Source organism: Vidua macroura, chromosome 2 (assembly GCF_024509145.1).
Source record: "Vidua macroura isolate BioBank_ID:100142 chromosome 2, ASM2450914v1, whole genome shotgun sequence".
NCBI classification, from domain to species: Eukaryota; Metazoa; Chordata; class Aves; order Passeriformes; family Viduidae; genus Vidua; species Vidua macroura.
Genome location: NC_071572.1, coordinates 30,716,829 through 30,737,423, shown reverse-complemented (window position 1 = coordinate 30,737,423; position 20,595 = coordinate 30,716,829). Strand labels below are relative to the sequence as shown.

The 20,595-nt window shown below is 39.8% G+C and overlaps 1 protein-coding gene across 1 annotated transcript in view; it reads right to left on the bottom strand.

Moving 5' to 3' along the window:
• AFF3 (ALF transcription elongation factor 3) overlaps positions 1 to 20,595 on the bottom strand; it is a 273,112-nt gene that overhangs the window by 193,548 nt on the left and 58,969 nt on the right. The gene's annotated exons all lie outside the window — the stretch shown is intronic.

The window sequence follows — 20,595 nt, the reverse complement described above, 5'->3', positions numbered from 1 at the left end:
AGCCAGCTTCAAAACCATTTTGTGTCCAGGGCTATTTCGAAGTAAAACCGAGTAGTCTTACAATTACTAATTATGATGTGGTTCTGCTTGGTCAGACATCGTGATTTTAACTGTAAGTGACATATCCAATAATTTATAAATAGCACCAAGTTTCAAAATTTCAGCCAATTTTGAATCCATTGGTAAGTAGATTTTTCTTTTGTTTTGGGGAATTAAGCAATCAATACTCAGTTTACAGGCATGAACTTTGTGAAACAAGACTTAAGAGAAACTGTGAGAAATGTTGCTGTCAGAAAATTTACTCTAGATCTGCCAACATATGCAGTAATTTCTGGTGGTACTTTATTTAAAAATTTCAAAATATACTTGAATCTCAGCAGATTTATAACTATGACATTAGAGATATAAGGCAAGCAAATAAGACAGAATATCAGTTCTTTGGAGGAGCAGCACAGCAGGAAAGGCCTCTGGGAAAGAGCATTGCAACATTTGGAGAGAAAATCTCCATCACGTAACAGCCGTTCTGAACATTTTTCAGTCTATCTTCTCTCTTTTGTCCTCTGGCAAGTTTTTTCTCAATATTAGATTCAGCATAAAAATACTTGTAGACTGGCCTCATGTACTCTCTTGTTTCTAGCTCCAGGATATTACAATCACTGTCCTGATGTTTTTGAAACTTCCAGAAAGTTATCTGCTCCCAGATCTTTCTTCAGTAACTCAGTTCTCTTTTAGCTTTACAGCTTGAAATAGGCTGGTGGTTTTGCTGGAGTATTTTTGTTTGTTTCATTATATATCCCTGACTATGCAAAGAAGCGAAGGTCATGATTAACCTGTCGTCTACATGAAGTTTATGCAATGGCTAAGTTTAAAACCACACACGTATTTTAGTTTTCATCTGGATCAGTACTTTTAAGTAAAAATTTTCTGGTTTTCATACAGATTCTGAAAATGTATTTTAATTACACCGTCTTTTGAAGGGAAGTGATTTTCTGGTTTACACAGATGGAATGAAGCTATGGAATTCTCTTTCTGTGGAGAAAATTAATCTTTTGGCAGGTCTAAAGGAGGAGGAAATGTTCAGTGAGATAGTTCTCTCTGGATGATTTCATGATTAACAGGGGATGTAGCTAGAAAAGAATGAAAAAAACATAGAAAATGTTGGGGTTTTTTTTAATATTAGATGTGCTTGTTGAATACTTCAGTACCAGGAAACAGTGAAAAGCCCTCGGAGAGAATTTTGTTCACAAAAGACCTCTGCTTTACTGAGTCTCACCGCAGTACCTACCAACATATTGCTAGAGCTTGTGCTGAGTTTCCACACTTTTTGGCCTACATCCCAATATGTACAGGACCACTGAGCCTTTTCATTTTTGTTCTTAATAGGAGTGTTAGAGAGAACTGCACTTCCATCAAGGAACCATAAACAGACACCATTAGTTCTCGCTGGTGGCAGATTTGTGTTTCTGAGCGATGCCATTGAAAAGCAGGACAGACTTGTTGAGGTAAGGATTGAACAGAGTGACAGCTGAAGGACTGACAAACCAAGTTAAAGCACTTGCTATCAGTTATTTTTTTTTGGTGAATTTTGGTGAAGAATGTTCAAGATTTAAATCTAGATGTGCTTCAAGAACATCAAGGCAGTTCAGAAATGAGCACATTTATCCCAGCAAGAAAAGGAACTGGCAGGAAATAGTAACTTTTCAAACTTCAAACTATGGCTTGCTTTTCTGCCAGTTTCTACAAATTTTTTTCAGGTCTCAAATATTCTACTACTGAAAAGGTCATTCTTCTTCCAAGTTAACTTCCCTAAGGAGTTCCGCTTTTTTATATAAACATGCAGATGCAGGCACCCCCTCTACACACATTTCAAATTTACATTCAATTTTTTTCTGCCCAGGCGAGTAACATGGGCAATATTCAGCATTTGGCCAGGACACAAAACAGTGGGAAAGCTGATTCATACCTTGCTTTTTCCACTTATCCCCTTCATTCCACTTATCCTCCTTATGGTCCAAAGGGACAGCACAGTCACATGGAAACTTCCAAGCAATGTATTGTCTGTTAGTCCAACTTTGACAAATCTTGAGACAGCTATGCCGCAAGTCAGGGCACATAAGCATGGTATGGCAAGGCTGCTATAGGCCCCTGACAGCCTCCTCCTATCCCCTTGTGTCCATCTAGGATGAACCTGCACTTCTTGGTGACTGCTAAATTTAGGCTTTCCCAACCATGTCTGCCCCAAACTGGCTTAGTCAAACCTCTCTTCCAAATTCTGATAAAGTGGCTTCCTCTCAGTTTAGCACATGAGAGGAAAATGAGTTGTTCTCTGCTATAGAGTCCAAACACTGTTTCAGACTGGAAACTCCACATTGCCCTCAGGAACTCCCTCAAATTCTACCTTTTGCATCCAGTTTTTATATTTTAAAAGCTTCCAGGGTAAGAGAGAGAAAATTTTCTTCCATACTTCCAGGAATTAGATCAGTTTAGTGGATGAAATATGTAACCTGTTGTGTACTATTTTATTTTCTTTCAGGTCACTCATATCTTTCACCCTTGTATCAAAATAATTGGTAGCAATGCATGAATCAGAAACATCTTTGCTGTCACACAAAGTGGATGTCAACACTATCAGCATAAAAAAAATTACATGTTATGCTCTTTCAAATGCAGAGATGGCACGAAAAAGAACACACAGTGATGTGCTATGCATCATTTAAAACCAGATACACTCTTCTGCAAAAATTGTTGTCACTGACAGTGTTAGATGTGTAGTTTTTTCTCCTTTTGCTTTTTACAGCATTTAAACTTAAGGCTTTTTGGGTTTGCTTTGCAGGTTTGGGGTTTTTTTTGAAACAAAGGTCACTTACTTAGCAACAGATAAATAAAAATTCAAGCAGCCCCAGAAAAATCAATAAAGGTACTAAAAATCTAAGTTGATAATAAATTTTTGTTCCCCCTTCACATAGCTCAGGAATGTCAGTATTTACTGGAACCACTGTAATATCAGATATTTCAGAAGAGTATTGATTTTGCCACTGAAGTGTGACTAAAGGGATAAATAAACTGCTCTTGGGGTCAATTGATTCATTTATCTTTGCTGTTATTTTATAAGAAGTCAAAGCAGCATAAACTTTGATAAATAAATGTTATCATGAAGAAATACTATCCATATGAAGATTTTGAGAACAATGGGAACATATTTAGACTGCTGGCATTGAGCTGAGAAATCAGGATTATATTTATGCTGCTTTGAGTATTAAAAAGGAGGACAAAATATGACTTTCCACCATTGAGGCACAATGCCTTGCTTGCAATTCTGAATGTGGCTTGGTGAATTAGGATGAGCATTACTGTATATAAAGTAGAATATAACCACAAGATAGAAAATACATGATAGGGAAAGAAAAGGGAGAAGAGCCTTTATATTTGCAATGAATCTGAATCACAGTTGTACTGATGCATTCTGCTTTAAAAAAATAAAAGATGTGGTAACAGCCAATATATTCAAGTTGATAAGTAATGAGAATGCTCTGAAGTGACTTTCTGCAGCTTTAATTGCAAGAAGGATAATAGCTACTTCAAGAAGTCACAAGGATATTATAAAAATTACAGTGCAAAAGTCACGCAGAGCCTGCTACATTGTGATTATGATGTGAATTTAAGGTTGTAAGAGACTATTTGGACAAACATGAGGTTTGTCTAAGACATAAGGAACTGCTGTCTTTGCAAGAAACTATGAGTCTACTTTTACAAAGCTATATATGCAAAGAAAAAGAAAAGAAATGCAATGGCATTGAGTTAAAATGACAGAGAAGGTGTGTAGCACTTTTTTATATGATATCCAGCTATATGATATCCAGGTGGATGCTATCCATCTAAATTAAAGTTTTTAGAAACTAGACATCTCTGGTCATGGCTAGTCACTCTCTGTTCTGCCCGCAGTTCATGGAAGGAATCAGACACTTTCTGCATTTCTTTGCCTAAGAAAGACCAGATAAATCACCTTTTGGAGGCACCTGTTTTGGTCTTTTGACTATAAAAAGAGTCCAAAGTAGTCTTGGTCATGCAAATTTTAAACATTGCAAGTGAAGGGAAATGAATCCTACATAGAGTATCAGTGATAAGAAAGACATCCTAAATTCACCAAAGTGAAAGAGCAGTAGGTAGTTGTTCAACAAATGAAATTGCCTTTCCTGTAGTCATCAAATTAAAAAAGAAATCAACCCAAAAATACCCAAAACCAAACCAAACAAGGAAAAAAAACCCCAACAAACCAAAGCAAAACAAAACCAACCCCCCCCAAACAAACAAAAGAAATACAACACCAACCCAGACAAAAAAAAAAAACAAACAAAAAAAACCAAAACAAAACAAAAAAAAACAAACAAACAAAAAAAACAAAAAAAAAACCAAAACAAACCACAAAACAACTCACCAAAATCCCAACAAAATGTCCCCAGAAAACCCAAACCCAGCAAAACAGGGACACACTGATTGTCTTAAAACTTTTAGCAGTTTTAAATGGTTGCATGAAGTCAAATGAAGTGACGACACTGGAAAAAATATCCAGGTTTATGACTCCTCAGTGGGCTTGTAAGAAACCCATGGAAGAGCAGCTGAAGAGGCTACCACCTTTTAGGCAGTCAGAAAGCACAGGGTTGCTCAGAAAAGTAAAGGGCTTGATTTCACATCAGGCAGCGTACTAATTCCGTAAAATTCACAAGGCAGTGCCCCACTCTCCCTTGAAGAGCAAGAATTCCGAGGACTCCTTATCTAAGGTACTGCAGCTACAGGGGAGACACTGGCAGACAGGGAGACAGAGAAACAAGGAAAGGGTTTCATAAAATTTTATGAAACTTCAGCATAAATGGCTGCAGAAGTCCGTAAGTGGCAGAGGTACTCTTATGAAAGAAAGAGGTTAGACACAGAGGCTTTTCAAAGTCTGAAGGACTACAAAAGCACAGCTAGCTAAATAAAAGAAAAAAAGATTGTGTTAGATGGTTAATGCAAGGAAACTGAAGGGCATGAAGAAAAGACAGCTAACAAAAGCTGACAAAACTTAATAAACAAGCAAGTTTCCTTTTGGTTTAAGTATGTAAACTTCTATTGAAAGAAATACACTGGCACAGTCGAGGACCATGTTTTTTAATCTGCATGAAAAAAAAAAATTGATTTAATACATCAATTGATACTTGAGAAGTACCACTGTACCTCAGTCTTGCAAGATAGCCCCTGTGGCCTTCTTGAGACCTTCCAGCCCTGCTGCCTAAGGTCAAAGTAAGGCAGCCCTTACATAGCCTACAGTTTTGCGTAGGCTTGCCATGGACAGGTCAGGGCAAGGAGAGCTGACATCCAAGTTCCTTCTGATGACATCAGGGCCACACACCCACACAGCTCCTCAGATGACCACCTAGAGGCATGGGACATACCATTTGTCTCAGAGACCTAAGAGAAAATCCTGGGAGCTGTTCACCAGATAATTCTATGTTTTATTTCTCTCTTTGGTGAAAGAGGCTACAAATCCTAACTTGCTGTGTAGACTTTTACACTGACAGAGCCTTAATGAAAGCCAATGAAAGAAGCTACTGCTTTTGGCTACCAAGTGGCAAACTTCTCTAGTGCACAGGTGACCTTCCCTTGCCAAGCAGAGATGACTACCAGACAACAAATGAATCCAGACAGAATTCAGGAGGGGAAGATGGTGCTCTACATTTCAATGACAAGGATCTGCCAGCTTTAGGGTCCATCCCAGGCACTCATCCAGACCCTTCCTGGTGAAACATGCTTCAAGAAAACTGTTCACATGTCTCAATCTGCCCAGGTGCAGATATGACTTCAACTTGTTGAATGAACCAGAGCTGGGCACTAAAGAAAAACAACTACAGCCAATCTTTATATATTCATCCTGTTTAACAGGATTAACAAAGAACAGCTTAATGCTGGTTGGAAACACCTACCAGTACTTTATTTCATTCGCATTCATAAGAAAGAAAAGGAGACAAATATTGTGCATAGCATATGTGTGTTTTACTCTCTGTCCTGCCAGTAACAGCTGCCAAGTGGTGATTTGCTCCAGAAAACCATTAATTTTCCAACAGTAACCAGAAACAAACAGTAGCGATACAATATTTCCCATGTTCCAGGAGCAATATTCATGTATTATATACAAATATTTTTCAGATATCAGAGTATATATTCAGTATAAAGATATTTTAGTATAAATTTATTTCTTTCTTATTTTTTTTTACTTCTCACTGGTTTGTATATGACACAGAGCACACTTCCTCTGGCCTGGTATGCTGTTTTGGCTCAGGAACTGGACAGCAGTAAAACTCTTCCCATTCTGTAATGCTGTTCTTTGAAGATCTTCCATATGTCTGGGGAAGATGGCAAATCAACCACACCTCTGAAAGGAAAAATCAGTCCCACAGCCACTATATGCAGTATTACTTCACTTCTGTGCTTTGATATAAACCTGGCTTAACACCAACAGATTGTCAAATTTTTGTTGTTGCAAAGCTTTGAAGAAGCAGAATGTTTCTGAGCCATAACACATCGGACAGGGAAGGTGACTGACTCGAAAGAGAACAGAAACCCTGCTAGCAAGGGGCTAAAAGGACCACTGCTGGGCACAGCTCCACTGATGTGCCCTGGGGCAGTGCTGAGCGATGGCAGGGTGAGGTAAGGGTGCAGCCAGGCTCCAGGGAGATTGCCCTCTTCCAGCAAAGGGAGGTAAACCTCCCACCTCAGCAAGGCAGATAGCAAGTCTCTGCTGACTCCCACAGAAGGAGGAGCATGGGCAGTGAAGCTGCCTTGCCTGGCTTGTTTTGACGTATGCTATACCTGTCAGTTATTTTTAAATTATGTTGTTTGACAAATCTGCTGAATTCATTCACAATTTCTGATTTGCAAGCTGAGTTTCTCTGAGTTTCTAACTTCTAGGAATGTATGCAAATGGCAAGATAATGCTTTCTGTTTTGTTCTGTGGTTAAAAATCTCTACAGGTTGTGACTCTTCTTACCTATCTGTTCTACTTCCTGGCAACTGTTTTCAACAGGAAAAACAAGCTAAATAATTAACTCATCCGCTTTCTTACATTTTAAGTGATGTATTATTTAAGAGTCCAGGCATTAAATTCTCAATCCTGAAAACATGCCCTTGGGACCAGTTGCTTTGAAGTCATCTGCAAAGTTAGGCAGGTATACAAATGCTTGAAGGATCAGATCCTAAAGAAGGTTACCTTTATTGTAATGGTGAGCAATAATCATAATGAATCTGCTTGGTATTTTATCATACATTACAATATAGCACCTGTTCAACAGCCATCAGAAAAGTAATTGTATTTCAGTGCTTGTATTCTTTTCATTTGATAAATGAGTTTGTTTTATACATTTGCTTTATGCAGTGAAAGAATATTAAAGCAGATCTGTTTAACATCATGTTTGGAAGCGTAAGGGAATTGTTCTTTGGGAGGCTTCACTCCTGCCAGTATTAAACTATTATGAAGAGCTAAATGAACATATGGTTAAGCCAATTTAAATGCACTTCTAATGAACAAATGAACACACTTTGCTGCATCAGTTTAAAGCCAAAAATCCCTGAATCTTCCCTTCTAGCATTATCTGCCTGTGTTACCATCATCAACACATCTATGTTATCAGCTTGAATTCTTACATCCCAAACAGCAGAAAAATCAATTAATTGGGAAGCCTGCTAAATAATACATATTGTTTTACCAAATAATAAAAACTAGGTCATTAAGGATCTGGCCTTGCTTACCAGCAGGACAGCAAAAGGCAGAATTTTGCTCTTGTATACAGACCGCAAAACCCATGGCAAGTGTCTGTGCTATTCAGCAAGGATGAAATCTGTTCTTGGATCCACTCAACTGGCCACCCAGAGGTAGGGCTTATTTTGACTGTTTCTTTGATATGGCTGGTGCTGGTTTTCTTTTAGTTAACAGCAACTTTTTCATAATACCTCCAGAAACTGAAGAGCTCTTCACTGCTCCTGGCTATTCAGATAAACTCTCCCCTTCTCATACAAAGAATCATACTATCAGCACAAATTCAAGATAAAACTTAACTGTTACTGATCCAGTTTCCTGGAAAAAACAGAACATTAAGGAAGCAGCAGATGCTACTCCACTGAATGACATCTTGTGTTAAAGTGTGAATACTCACAGCACTATTTTTTCCTGGTCCCAAGCTGATTCTAGGAGCCTCCTAAAGGGTCTTTAAAAATCAATGAAAGTCAGTGCCATGACTTCAAGCATTACCGTGCTTTTCACATGAACATTTATGCAACAGACAGACAAGAAACTCTGGCTGAACAAGCCACGGTTAAGCATTTCAAGGGAAGAACAAGAAGAAAAGCAAAACACCTCCCTCCTCAAAACCCAAACCAGTCCAAAATAAGCCCAGCATGTAAGAATCATTCTGAAATGCATACTTCTTCTGGAGACAGTGTTTCTAAGAAATATAGTGGGAAATTAATCATCAAAACCTGTTTTGTTCAGCAAGGTCCCTTATACCTGCAATCCTTGCTAAAGGGGGATCATCCCTCCTCTGCAGATGTCACTCACAGGTGGTAAAGACTCACTTACATTGAAACATCCACACTCACATCATCTTGATTCCCATGAATCACCAGAGAGAAATGTGCACTGAGAATATGTCACTCATCTGGTCTGTCTTAAATGCCTGCCTTAAGTGAACTGAGACCGATGAGGCCCCTTTCTCTCCTGTGACAGCAAGGACAGTCTAGGCAATTAGCTCAGATGTTGGCAGTGAAATCTGATCAGTTGAATCCCATCTTTACAAACCACGGTGGAAAAGGGGAAATGAGTTGACTCTTTGTGTGGAAACATTTGGGCAATAACTTCAAAAAGTTAAGAAAGTCAATCCCTAGCACCATGTAGGACAAGCTGGCTTACCAATTTAATGGTCAGAGTTAATGCAAACCCCAGGAAATCCATATGACATTGCAAGGTACTCGCATATTAATTAAATACTGTGAATAACCATAGTTTAAAAAATTGTCTGCAGGTACACAAGATAATATTTAAATACCAGTTATAAATATATTTCTTAAGAATTTGATGGAAAAGGAAGTTTACTGGTATCCTCAGTGATTTAGCTTTTCATGCAGAAAGAAGAGGCTATAAGCAGAAGTTTGCTTTGGCCAACAAACGCAAAGGATCTCTACGTAAAAAAGGCTCAAAAGACACCCTGAATATTACAGTCTATCTGTCTTTTCTGGAGCATGTGTGCCCAAAGTCTTGGTGAGATGCAAGCTGTCCCCCTTACAAGCCATGCAGGTCCCTGACCTGACATTGGGTCCCACTTTATGTCCCACACAGAGCTGCCTTCCAGTGGCATCTGTCTGCAGGTGCCAACATACAAACTGACACCCTGTATTGCTGTGGAGCTGAGGAATTTTACCTCTCCTCTGTGTGCTCTGGTCTGTTTAGAAGATGGGCAGAGAAGACAGGAAATTAACTTTATTGATTAATCTAAGTAATCCAAATAATTTACACAAATTGAGTAGAAGCCACTGAAATTAATGTATTTTGCTCAGGCATTTAAGCTGTACAAATCATACCTAGTTCTCCTCTCCATGAGAAGGAAGACTTTCAGTTCATGAACTATTCATTAACCAGGTCAGCTGAACACCCTTTCCACATGTGTTCAAGTCAAATTGAGTTAACTGGATAATAACTATGCTTTAGCCACATTTGCTGGCCTCAGATTTCATTCAGTCTGGTATTCATAGAGTAACAGAATCATTAAGGCTAAAAAAAGGCCCTTAAGATCATTGACTCAAACCATTAACCTGGAACTGCCAAGTCATCACTAAACTATGTCCCCAAGCTCCACATCTACGTCTTTTCCTTCAGGAATGGTGCGCAACCACTTTCCTGAGCAGTCTGTTCCACTGCTTGACAACCCTTCTGGTGAAGAAGGTTTTCCTAATATCACATCTAAACCTTGCCTGGTGCAATTTGAGGCCATTTCCTCTCATTCTGTCACTTGTTACCTCAGAGATGAGGCCAATCCTCACCTAGCTTTTCAGGTGGTTGTAGAGACTGGTAAGACCCATCCTGAGCCTCCATTTCTCCAAGGCTAAACACTCCCAGCTCCCTCAACTGCTCCTTGTAAATGTTGTGCTCCAGACCCTTCCCCAGCTCTGTTTCCCTTCTCTGGACACATGCAACACCTCAATGTCCTTCTTGTAGTGACAGGCCCAAAAACCTGAACACAGTTCTCAAGGTGTGGCCTCACCAGTGCTGAGCACAGGGGGACAATTCCTGCCCTGACCACACTATTGCTGACACAGGCCAGGATGCCATTGGCCTTCTTGGCCACCTGGGCACACAGTGGCTCATGTTCAGCTACTGTGGACCAGCACCTCCTGGTCCTTTTCCACTGGGCAATTTCCCAGCCTCTCTGCCGCAGCACTTCATGGGGTTGTTGTGACCCAAGGGCAGCACCCAGCACTTCACCTTGTTGAACCTCAGACTTTTGGCCTCAGCTCATGGATCCAGCCTGTCCAGAGGCCTCTGCAGAACCTTCCTGCCCTTCAGCAGATCAACACTCTCGCCCAGCTTGGTGTCATCTGCAACCTGACAGAGCACCCTCAATCCCCTTCTCCAGATCATGGATAAAAATATTAAACAGGACTGGCCCCCATACTGAGCCATGGGGAACCCCACTAGTGACTGGCTGCCAATCTGATGAAGCATCCAGTAGGTGCTCTTTCACCTCTCTAATGTCTCTAGTCTCTTTCTTTGCTTTCTCTTCTGTTTCACGCTCTCTTTTCACTTTTTTTTTTTTAATATATTTCAAACAGGCCTTCAGGTAGATACAACCTCTACTTATTGTAAAAACTGCTGAATCAGAAGTTGTCAGGAAACTTTAATTTAGCTTTCCCAAATTCTATGGAACAAGCAGAACTATGTACTGACATCATAGCAGAAATGCCAGAATGATGGTATTTATACCTCTAGAAGCCATGATTCCATAATTCAGGTAAATAGTATACTGTGTTTTCATAATATAGTTTGTCTTCAGCAATGACAGTTATAGAGTTTTGAATATTTTTAAAAGACTATCCTAATCTCTTATCTTCCCATTTGTTATTTCCTTGTCCTGCCTGTTACTGTAATATAATGGTCATGCATTATGGACATAAAAGACTCTATTCCATCATGAGATGTGCACTTCAGATAGATTATCTGCACAAACTTTTTCCAAACAAATTAAATAGCACAAATATGTCCAGGCCCATAAAACTCCTACTATCGCCTTTCAAAAGTATGACTTTCCTTCTGAACCATGTGGGACCAGTGGTCCTGGGTGCTGTACTGCCTACTGGTGTATACCCCACCCAGCTGCACAGGGCTGAGAGACAGGAGGCAATGCCCCGGGACTTCAGCATGGGTCATAATATACACAGATGCCACATGCCATTTTTTCTTCTTATATCAGCTATGCTAGAGTAAATAGGGTCTGGCACCCTGAGGTACATTTTATTTCCCAGGGGCCTTGAAATGGGCACCTGCATGGGAGATACTCAGGCTCAGATGCTCAACAATTTACAAATTGGGACACCTGGGTCTTCTTGGAGTCCATCATACAATGAGACCCAGAAGTGAATCAGTGGCTGGTGAGATGGACAGCAAACCCTGCACCACGAGGAGTGGGTTCTGCCAGCTGCACAACCCATCCGGCCATCAGCTCCAGGCATGGCCACGACACATGTGATGCAAGCGCCTTCTCCCATGACTACTCTGCACTCTGTAACCTTTGCCATGGCTACGTCTCCCTGAATATCCTCCCTCCTACCTGACTGAAATGCCTGAGTAATTACATCATAAGCTACATGGCATGTTCCAAAGTCTTTGCAGCTGTTTCCAGTCCACCTTGCTTCTCCCCTGTATCATGGTTAATTAATTTTATATTACAAGCCAGCCACTTCTGAAGGATCTGTGGAGGTTCAAATTAAATGTGAAATTTCAGCCTCCTTCATGTGCCCTTGATAAAGATGATTTTATAACCTTTATGTCAGATGTTTTGGGCACTAGTCATGCCTTTATTTTAGACAGGTAAGTAAGTTTGCAACACTTTAGGATGGGTTTTTTTCCCCTTTCTGTAAAGTAAGAAGTACTTAGATTTTATTTTCTTTCTAACCTTTGACTATATTAGATACAGACTCGTTATTGTGAAGTACACAAACAACAAAAAAATTAATGCAATTATATAGTGATTTTTTGAGCATACCATTAAGCCTACTAGCAGTAGGACAAAAAAACATAAAAATGCATAACTTAACAGAGTGTAATAGACCAAAACAAAGCACAATGACTGGACAAATTAGAATATACAAATGGAACAGACGACTAAATGATCCAAGAAGGTCCCCATATTAAAAACAGAGAGAACCCAAACCATCAACAACCCACAAAGAGCAGTTTGTCACTTAGACCCAATCCAGTGTGCCACAGGCACCTCAGTCTCTCTATCACATAGGAGCCCAGGATCTTTAGAGAGAACTTTCTGCACCTTGAAGTTCCCTGTCCCTGCACACACTGCATCTTTTTTTTACTACTGGATGTGCCAAGATGAACAAAATTGGGCTGCTGTGCTCCCCGCTTCCTCCCCCACAGTCACAAGTATTTCCATGTTCCTTGCCTTGGGGAAAAGGGATGCTCCCCAGTTGGGAAAATACTGACTGGTCTGTAATGGGACTTAGTTATCACCCAGTGTGGGCACCAGGATTGTACTGAAGTGGCTCAGACACCTTTTATTCAGGCTCTGGAGACATGCACACCCCATGCCCTGAGGTAAAGGTCTGCAATGAGCTTCCCAGCCTGCTTCTCTCACCATGAGGAGCCTTTTAGTAACAAACTGTAGGGCTGGTACCACAAAACACATGACATTCAGGAGAATGGTGTTTCCTTTCAGCCAGGGCCTCCATGGCAAGGATGCTTTACTAATGTTAAGGAATACAGTGCCAGCAGTCTGAAGAGCCACTATTACAGAGAAAAAAACCAAACCAGCAGGGACAGATGCAGAGCCATCTGCCCTTAGGGAAAGAGTGGTAGCTGGCAGAAGCTAAGAGCATCTATCAGATAGACAACATGGACTGAAAACTTGTCAGAGTAAGGAGACACTGAAAATAGGCTTTCTCTTTTCCAGGTGAGTGCTCTCACTGCTGACCTGTTGCTGAAGAAGGAGTGAAGGGGAACAATAGTAACAGGCAGCACCTCAGACAGCTTTGCCTTGGAGGAGTTTGCCAGGGTAGCTAGTGGCTTGAGGAAGTGAACTTGGAGTAGCTAAGTGCTACAGAGAAAATTATTTTGACTACCTGGAGCTCCACCTCTGGTCAGCCTTCCAGCATCTCATTCTTGTGGCCGCTGATGCCAGCTTCCTGGTGAAGTACTTCACCTACTTCACCAAAGAAGCAATTTCCTCCTTGATCAGCTTCATCTTCATTTATGATGCTTTCAAGAAGATGATCAGACTGGCAGATCATTATCCCATCAATTGCCAGTTCAAGGTGGCCTATATAATGAATTACTCTTGTGCCTGTAAACCACTGAATCCAGGTAAGGGAGTTTGTAGGCAGGAGGAGGCCTTTGCTCGCCTTTCCCCTTGTGCTGCAGCCCACATAATGGGTAGATTATTGCTTCTTTATCAGTTGTCTTCAGATATCCTATCTTAGTCTCAGGTGTTGCAACAGACCTTTCATCAGGGGTAGAAATGAGCTAAGACACAGACTCTCATTTCACAACCTGAAAAGGGCCCCAGTTTATTCTTCTTTACAGCTTAGCCATTCTGTCTCTGACTACAGCAACCTCCTACTGTTGGCTTCTCTGACAGACTCTGACTGCTGGCTATTTCCTGCTGGAATATGACTGCAAGTATTTCCTTGCTGCCTCTGACCACAGGCTTTTACCTAGCTCAACTATGACTGCAGGTTCCAACTCTATCAGACCTAGACTGACCTCACAGCAGATCTCTTGCAGCAGCAACTCTCTTCCTTGTTTCATTCTTCTTTGTATCTCTTTGGCTCACTCCTTCTTCCTCAGGGCTGGCCTACCTCCTCCAGGTAGGCTCTCCCTAGCTGACCAACCCACCCCTCTTATCACACTTATCTTTGTTAGTCACAGTTACAACCCTTTAAGGGCAAGGCTGTTTTTCTCTGATAATTAGAACAACTGTGACTTATCAGGGGTGAGGTCACTTGTAATCCCTTCTCCTATAACTACAGCGAAGTGCACCTAGCTGCAGTCCAGAGTTAGAGGCACAAGCCCTGTTTGTAGGATTTCCATGTGGACAGCTTTGATAGGACTTCTGGACACTGCTCCCTGAGCCATAGGACCCTCCATGCATTGTGCTATCTAGATGTAATATATTGCTATTACCTTGACAAAACATGCCATAAGTTATTAGAAATAGAAAGTGCAATGTATGCAAAAATGTTCTCCTTATTATAGAGAAGTGAACTTTGATAAGTTGGAGTGATTAGTCTATACAATTTAACTTCCCATTTATTAACTTAACCCAACAATATTGGGTGTTATTAAATTCTTAGAGTGGGAACCACTATGACCAATAAAAAAGTATTTGCCAGCCAAAGTGCAAATCAGTAGTTCTACCTTTAGCTAAAATTTTATGTATTATGTCAAATACAGCTCATAAACGTCACTTCAGATTTTGGATTACTACAAATTATTAGCAAAGAGTCACAACCCTGTCTTACAACAGCAAAAAAAAAAAAAAAAAAGCATTAATAGTTTCTTCAAAAGATTTTCAGATTTTTATTTCACTTAATGATCCTGTTAAAAATATGATAAATAACTTCTTTGTTCTAACAATATAGAGTTTGTGTTCTTCAGGCGCTATCTAATGAGGCAAAAGTTTATAACAGACTGGAGTTTTAAACTCTTAGAAATTATTATGTATATAGAATTATAGAACAATCTGGATCCATCAAGAAATCAAGTTTTTGGATATATAAGATAGCAGAATGAATCTAAAATGTGGTAGATTGAAAATATAAATTTGACTGATCTCTATAAAATTAAAGGTCATTTTTTACAAATGCTTTTAAAAATTTATTGTTTGAAATAGTACTTTCTGAAAAAAGGGGCTCATAGTGATATATTGCTATGCATTCCAGTGTCCTATTTTAACAACTTTCCTTAATTATACTGAGGTTACAGACATTTTTAGTCTCTTACACATATATAGTATTCAGGGCAATAGCATTTGCAAATTATGTATTGGAAATAGAACTGAACTTCAGGTTCCAGGGAGCACAGTGAACACACCTTAACAATTTTAATTGGCCATGATATCACCAAGAGGTCAGCAGTAAAATCTGTATTCCAAAGTTTATGGCTGTCATTTTACAGATTTTGATTTAGGGTTAGCGCCTGCACAGCAATTACTGATCAAACCGTGATATTTAAACTACTGGTCTCAAATGCAGGAGCTCCTCCTGAGCAGTCGGAGACCGTGACAAAACCAAGCAGAAGGTCACAACTTGCTCCTTCATGCAGTCACTGTCCTCTCCCTATAGCTGGGGGCTGTAATCCTCACGGTGTTTGCACTGGAAGTGTGCAAACACAGATCTCCCGTGTCCTCCATCTGCCTGCAGTGCTAAGGACCAGATGCACTGTGACCCAGGCCAGGTGTTAGAAAGGGGGGGAGAGAGGAGCTATCTAGGGAAACCTTCTAAAGGTTATGTTCATGATGACAAATGCTGTGCAAAGGGTCATAAATGCACTTTCACGGAAACCTGCAGATAGAAAGGATGTTAGTGAGAGCTTCTTAGGATGGTGCATTCCCCATCATTTAACACCCGTAATGGAACAGTGTCCTCGTATTTCTCATGACACTGTTATTCTTCTTAATGGGGATTAACAGCCTTTCATGTTATTTCCTGTCTAGATTTCTCATGAACTAACATCCCCACATCAGATACTATATTAGCCAATAATAAGAATAAATTACAGACTGTGTAGTTTCTTGCCTGACAAGGGTGCTGCATTATCCCACCACACAAAGAGTACAAAGAAATTTCTGGGGTTTATTTATTGTTTTGGCTATTACATAAAAATATTACAGAAATAAAAACCCTGAAGAACTAGTATAGTGTGGTATTGCTCCAGTCATAATGTGCTAGTACACAATCAATTCTTATAAAAGCTTTTCTCTTTCAGAGTAGTTTAGTTGTCCAAAGGGAATAAATAATTTACTGCTTGTTCAATCTGGTACTTCTCTCCTATTATTTTTAAAAATTTATTCTACTTCACATTTACCATATAAAGCATTCTTTGTTTACAATCTGACCATTTAAAATCCTTTGCCTCTTTTAGCACATAGGAAAGACCTTTGGTCAAGTGACCTCACCAACAGGATGCTGTCAGCTTGAGAAGAGTTCAGGCATACATTTTATTTTTCTTATTTCTGAAACCAGTATGGACTGCATTGATTTATTTTGATGTAAATTTTCACATTTTCCACATTTTCAACTGAAAACCCTATACAGCTTATAGATACAGGCACATATATATTCTTAATGCATGACAAGGTGAAGTTGGATGGGGCTTTGAGCAGCCTGGCCTGGTGGAAAGTGCCCCAGCCCATGGCAGGAGGGTTGGCACTAGATGGTCTTTAAACACCCTTCCAACCCAAACCATTCCGTGATTCTGTGGTTCTATGATTCTTAATATAACTGAATACAAGTTGGTGATGTCAAACTGGTTCACAGCTGTCTGGGAACTACCCCACAGTTGTCAGGAAACTACCCCACTGTCCCACAGTTGTCAGGAAACTCTGCAGAGACAGGTTGGAGCACCTTGCTGACACTAGAAGTGACCATGTGCAAAAGAGAATCACACAGTGGGAGCCAGCAGACCATCAACCCTGCTGACACTCTACCCACTGACAGATGCGGAAAGAAGTTTCTCTTTGCCTTGGACAGAGCACTCCCAAGAATGTCCCGCAACCTAAGATTTCTTGGAGAGGAACTACCACAAATATTCAAGTATCTACATTTTTAGCAAATGAGATTGTGTTCTAGGCAGTTAGTTATTGCTTCCATCCAGCAGATTTTTTCACATTTTCACAGATGAAGACATCTCAGTATTTCTAAGAAAAAATACAATGTTTCTACCGGAGACAGGCCTTAATTTATCATTAAGAAAGAAAAAAAACATGCCTTCCCAAATGTTTGCATCTTTAAATTATTTGAGGTATATTTCTGAAAAGATCGGAACAAAAATGAATGCAATAAATAGCATAGCACTTGTCTCTATCAGTAGTGTCTTCACCTAAGAAACACACAATTTAATTTTTACTTTTCAATTGTCTTTTTCATACTAGTTTACTGCTGGGGGAGAAGTCAGTATTTACTAGGAGAATGAACAGTACTTAGAGGATCAGATTTCCAGTTCAGCTTTTCACTTTTACCTCTTCCCAAGCAGATATGTAGCAGTGAACCTAAAAACTCATGAGAACAACTGCATGACCCATATAGCCTTCCCCTAAAATCTTTTAATGATAGTGTCTAAGTGACTCATTTACTGTCTTCAGTATCACACAGGGATTCTGAACTGCATTCAAATCTCAGATGTCACAGTGTTTCAAAATATCATGGTTACTTGATTAGAAGAAGGATCTATACTAGTGCATCACTTTCAAATGGGAAAAGATGCATCAAACTCTCTTTTAAATATGTTCTCTATGTTGGCCTTGCTATTGGTGTGATTTCTTTCTAATTTCTGCTCCAGTGATCACTGGTGACTCTCATGGTCATGGTAAATGGTCTCCAGGTACATTTACAGTATGTTCATTGATGTATGTTTCAACTAAAAGTGTTAGGAATACACAGTGACCTGTGAATGATTTTGAGGGCTGACACTCAACTGTTGACCCTTAAAACTTTGAAATAACTACATAAAATATTTAAAGACAGGAATGAAAGCTAGCTCTCTCTAAAATAGAATTTAGTGACTATTGGGAATTTAAAAAAATGTGTGTGACCACCCTAAAACACAGTGTTATCACTCCAATTCCAGACTGAATATACAAAACCCTACTGCTAGTACCGGAGTGAATACAATACAAGATTTAGATAATGATTTCCCCGTTACATTGCAAAATCCTGACAGTAGTGGTTGAAATTCCTGATCAGTTTTGTGGCTTGCCTATAAGACCACAGGTCAGGGTCCCTGTGTTGGATAGAACCTTTGAATTACTGCTTTGTTTAGATCTGGAGGTTGGTGAAGAGCAATAGAAATGGAGGGGTAATAAGTTTCATTGCCTAAAAAACCACAATTTTTCTCTCTAAGAATAAAAACCTGCACTTGCTTTCTGAAGGTTATTGGCAGGGCCATCATGCTTGGACCACATTGCACAAGGGCCTATGGCTATTCTCTGCTGTCTCTGCACGAAAATTCAGCAATTTATCTGTGAAGTCCTAGGAGGCCTGGATCACATTCTCGAGACAAGAGATTCAAAATTTTAGTGTAGGAATATTTTACTGAACTTCAAATTTTAATGCTGGCCTTCACAGAACTGTTTATGAACTTATTAAATTGTTTGAGGTGAAAATAAAATCAGGTATACATTTACATTGACAACAATCTGTTTACTGTTAGCCCTGCTTTCAGCACACAATATGGACGAGAACCAGCAAATATACTCAGCAACTTGAATGATTACAAGCAGGGATTTGAGCCTGGGTCATCACACTTTCTCCCTCTGGTTCACTGCATGTTTAAGCAGGGTGCAAAAATGGAATATCTCCCACAGAAGTGTCTGAGTGAGCCTGGCCCTGCTGTGCATGTCACGTGCTCACTAGATGCTCCTTGGGAAGACCAGAGTGCTACATTTAGATCCATCCTGGTCCCAATAACAGCATGGCTGAACTCCCACTCAGCAATGTGAAGATAGGACAAATGCAATTTCTTCCTGTTAAAGCTGTTCCACTATTTTTACACTGAATAAGAAAGGGAACTAGTAAATAACTCCCTTGATTTATGGGGAATTAATTCGGGACACAGAATGCCTGGGTTTATTCTCCATGCCAGGCACCAGTTCGCAAGGAGAAAGTAGAACAGTGTCAAAGCAAAGGGTGGAAAATCCTTCTCAGTCCTCTCTGAAGTATCCTGCAGGCTTGCAGTCATACTGTCCTTCAAATGCTTCTAGGTAGAGGCACCTGTGCCATCTCTTCCTCATTTTATCAGTCTAATTTGACATTGGCTTTGCTTTCAGCACAGGTGTGTTCTACAGCAGCATTTTACCTTTGGGTTTGAGTAGGATGTTTTGTTCCATTAGGAACAATTTCTCTAGTTTTTGATTTCAATAAAAACCGCCCCTTGTATTTTCACTTTCAGGTAATTCTTATACATTTTAATGTATTTTTCTTTGGTTAGAGAACTGAAAGAAAGCACATATAACATACTCAAGGCCCTATGTCCCCTTTTCTTCTTTCCTTCTGCTGCTGACTGATAATAGTGGAACTGAACCTTCTGAGTTTTAAGCAAAACCAATCAGTTAATGGTTATTTCCTGAATTGATTTCCTCCAATTCACTCCAGCAACTGGCTAAAAGTAGCCTGGGAGCATTATAAATTGTATAGGAGTGGGAGAAGGGAAGGGATTGAGACACTCCAGGGAGGTCTGCTTATCACCAGCAGGAGTTAACACTGGTTCCTCTGACAATCAAAAAAAAATTTAAGTTCTTATGCATATTTAAAAATACTTCAGATCATACTCACAGGCTCCCACATGCACAGGATTCTCTTGTATAAAGGAAAAGCATGCCTTCCTGGAGGTTGATACCATCTCAGCATAAGCCTCCATGGATTTGATATTTATGTGCTGAGCTCTGAGTAGATCCCAGCACAGTCAGTGATGCTTGACCTCCCCCAGAGAAATTGTCTTGCAGTGAGACACTTATAATGCAGCTCCTGAATGCTGGACTTTGTTTTCTTCTGCTTTCCCCACCCCCACCCCCCTTTATTTTAGAAATTTCAGAAAAATTACCTACCTAAATTTGCCAAATCCAAAATTCAACTCTGTGGACTGATGTTATGGGTATAGAAGGGGAGCACTTGTTATTGGGATTGAACAGAACATCAAAACATATTCTGAATAGACTGACACAGAAATACTAATATTAACTATATCCTCAAAAATATTCAATATGTTTTCTTAGGTGATAGAAATTTCTTGTTATCACACAATGTCTGGTGTAAAAGTAGATGCAAGACATGCAGCACAACAAAGCCTGTATTTAATGACAAGAAAATAACTGAGTGGCTTGGTGGTCATGGCACTCATCCAGTGAAGAATTCCAGTTTCTGATTTTCCTTCCAACAAACTATTAATCAATGGATTGTAGGAAGGGATCAAAAGAAGAGACTGTACACATTTTCTTGCTTTTCCTGAGATATCCTATGTATACACAAACACATATGGATTGAGAATGGATTGAGAGCAGCCCCGAGGAGAAAGACTTGGGGATAGTGAAGACAAAAAATTATATATAAGCTGGCAACGTGCACTTGCAGCAAAGA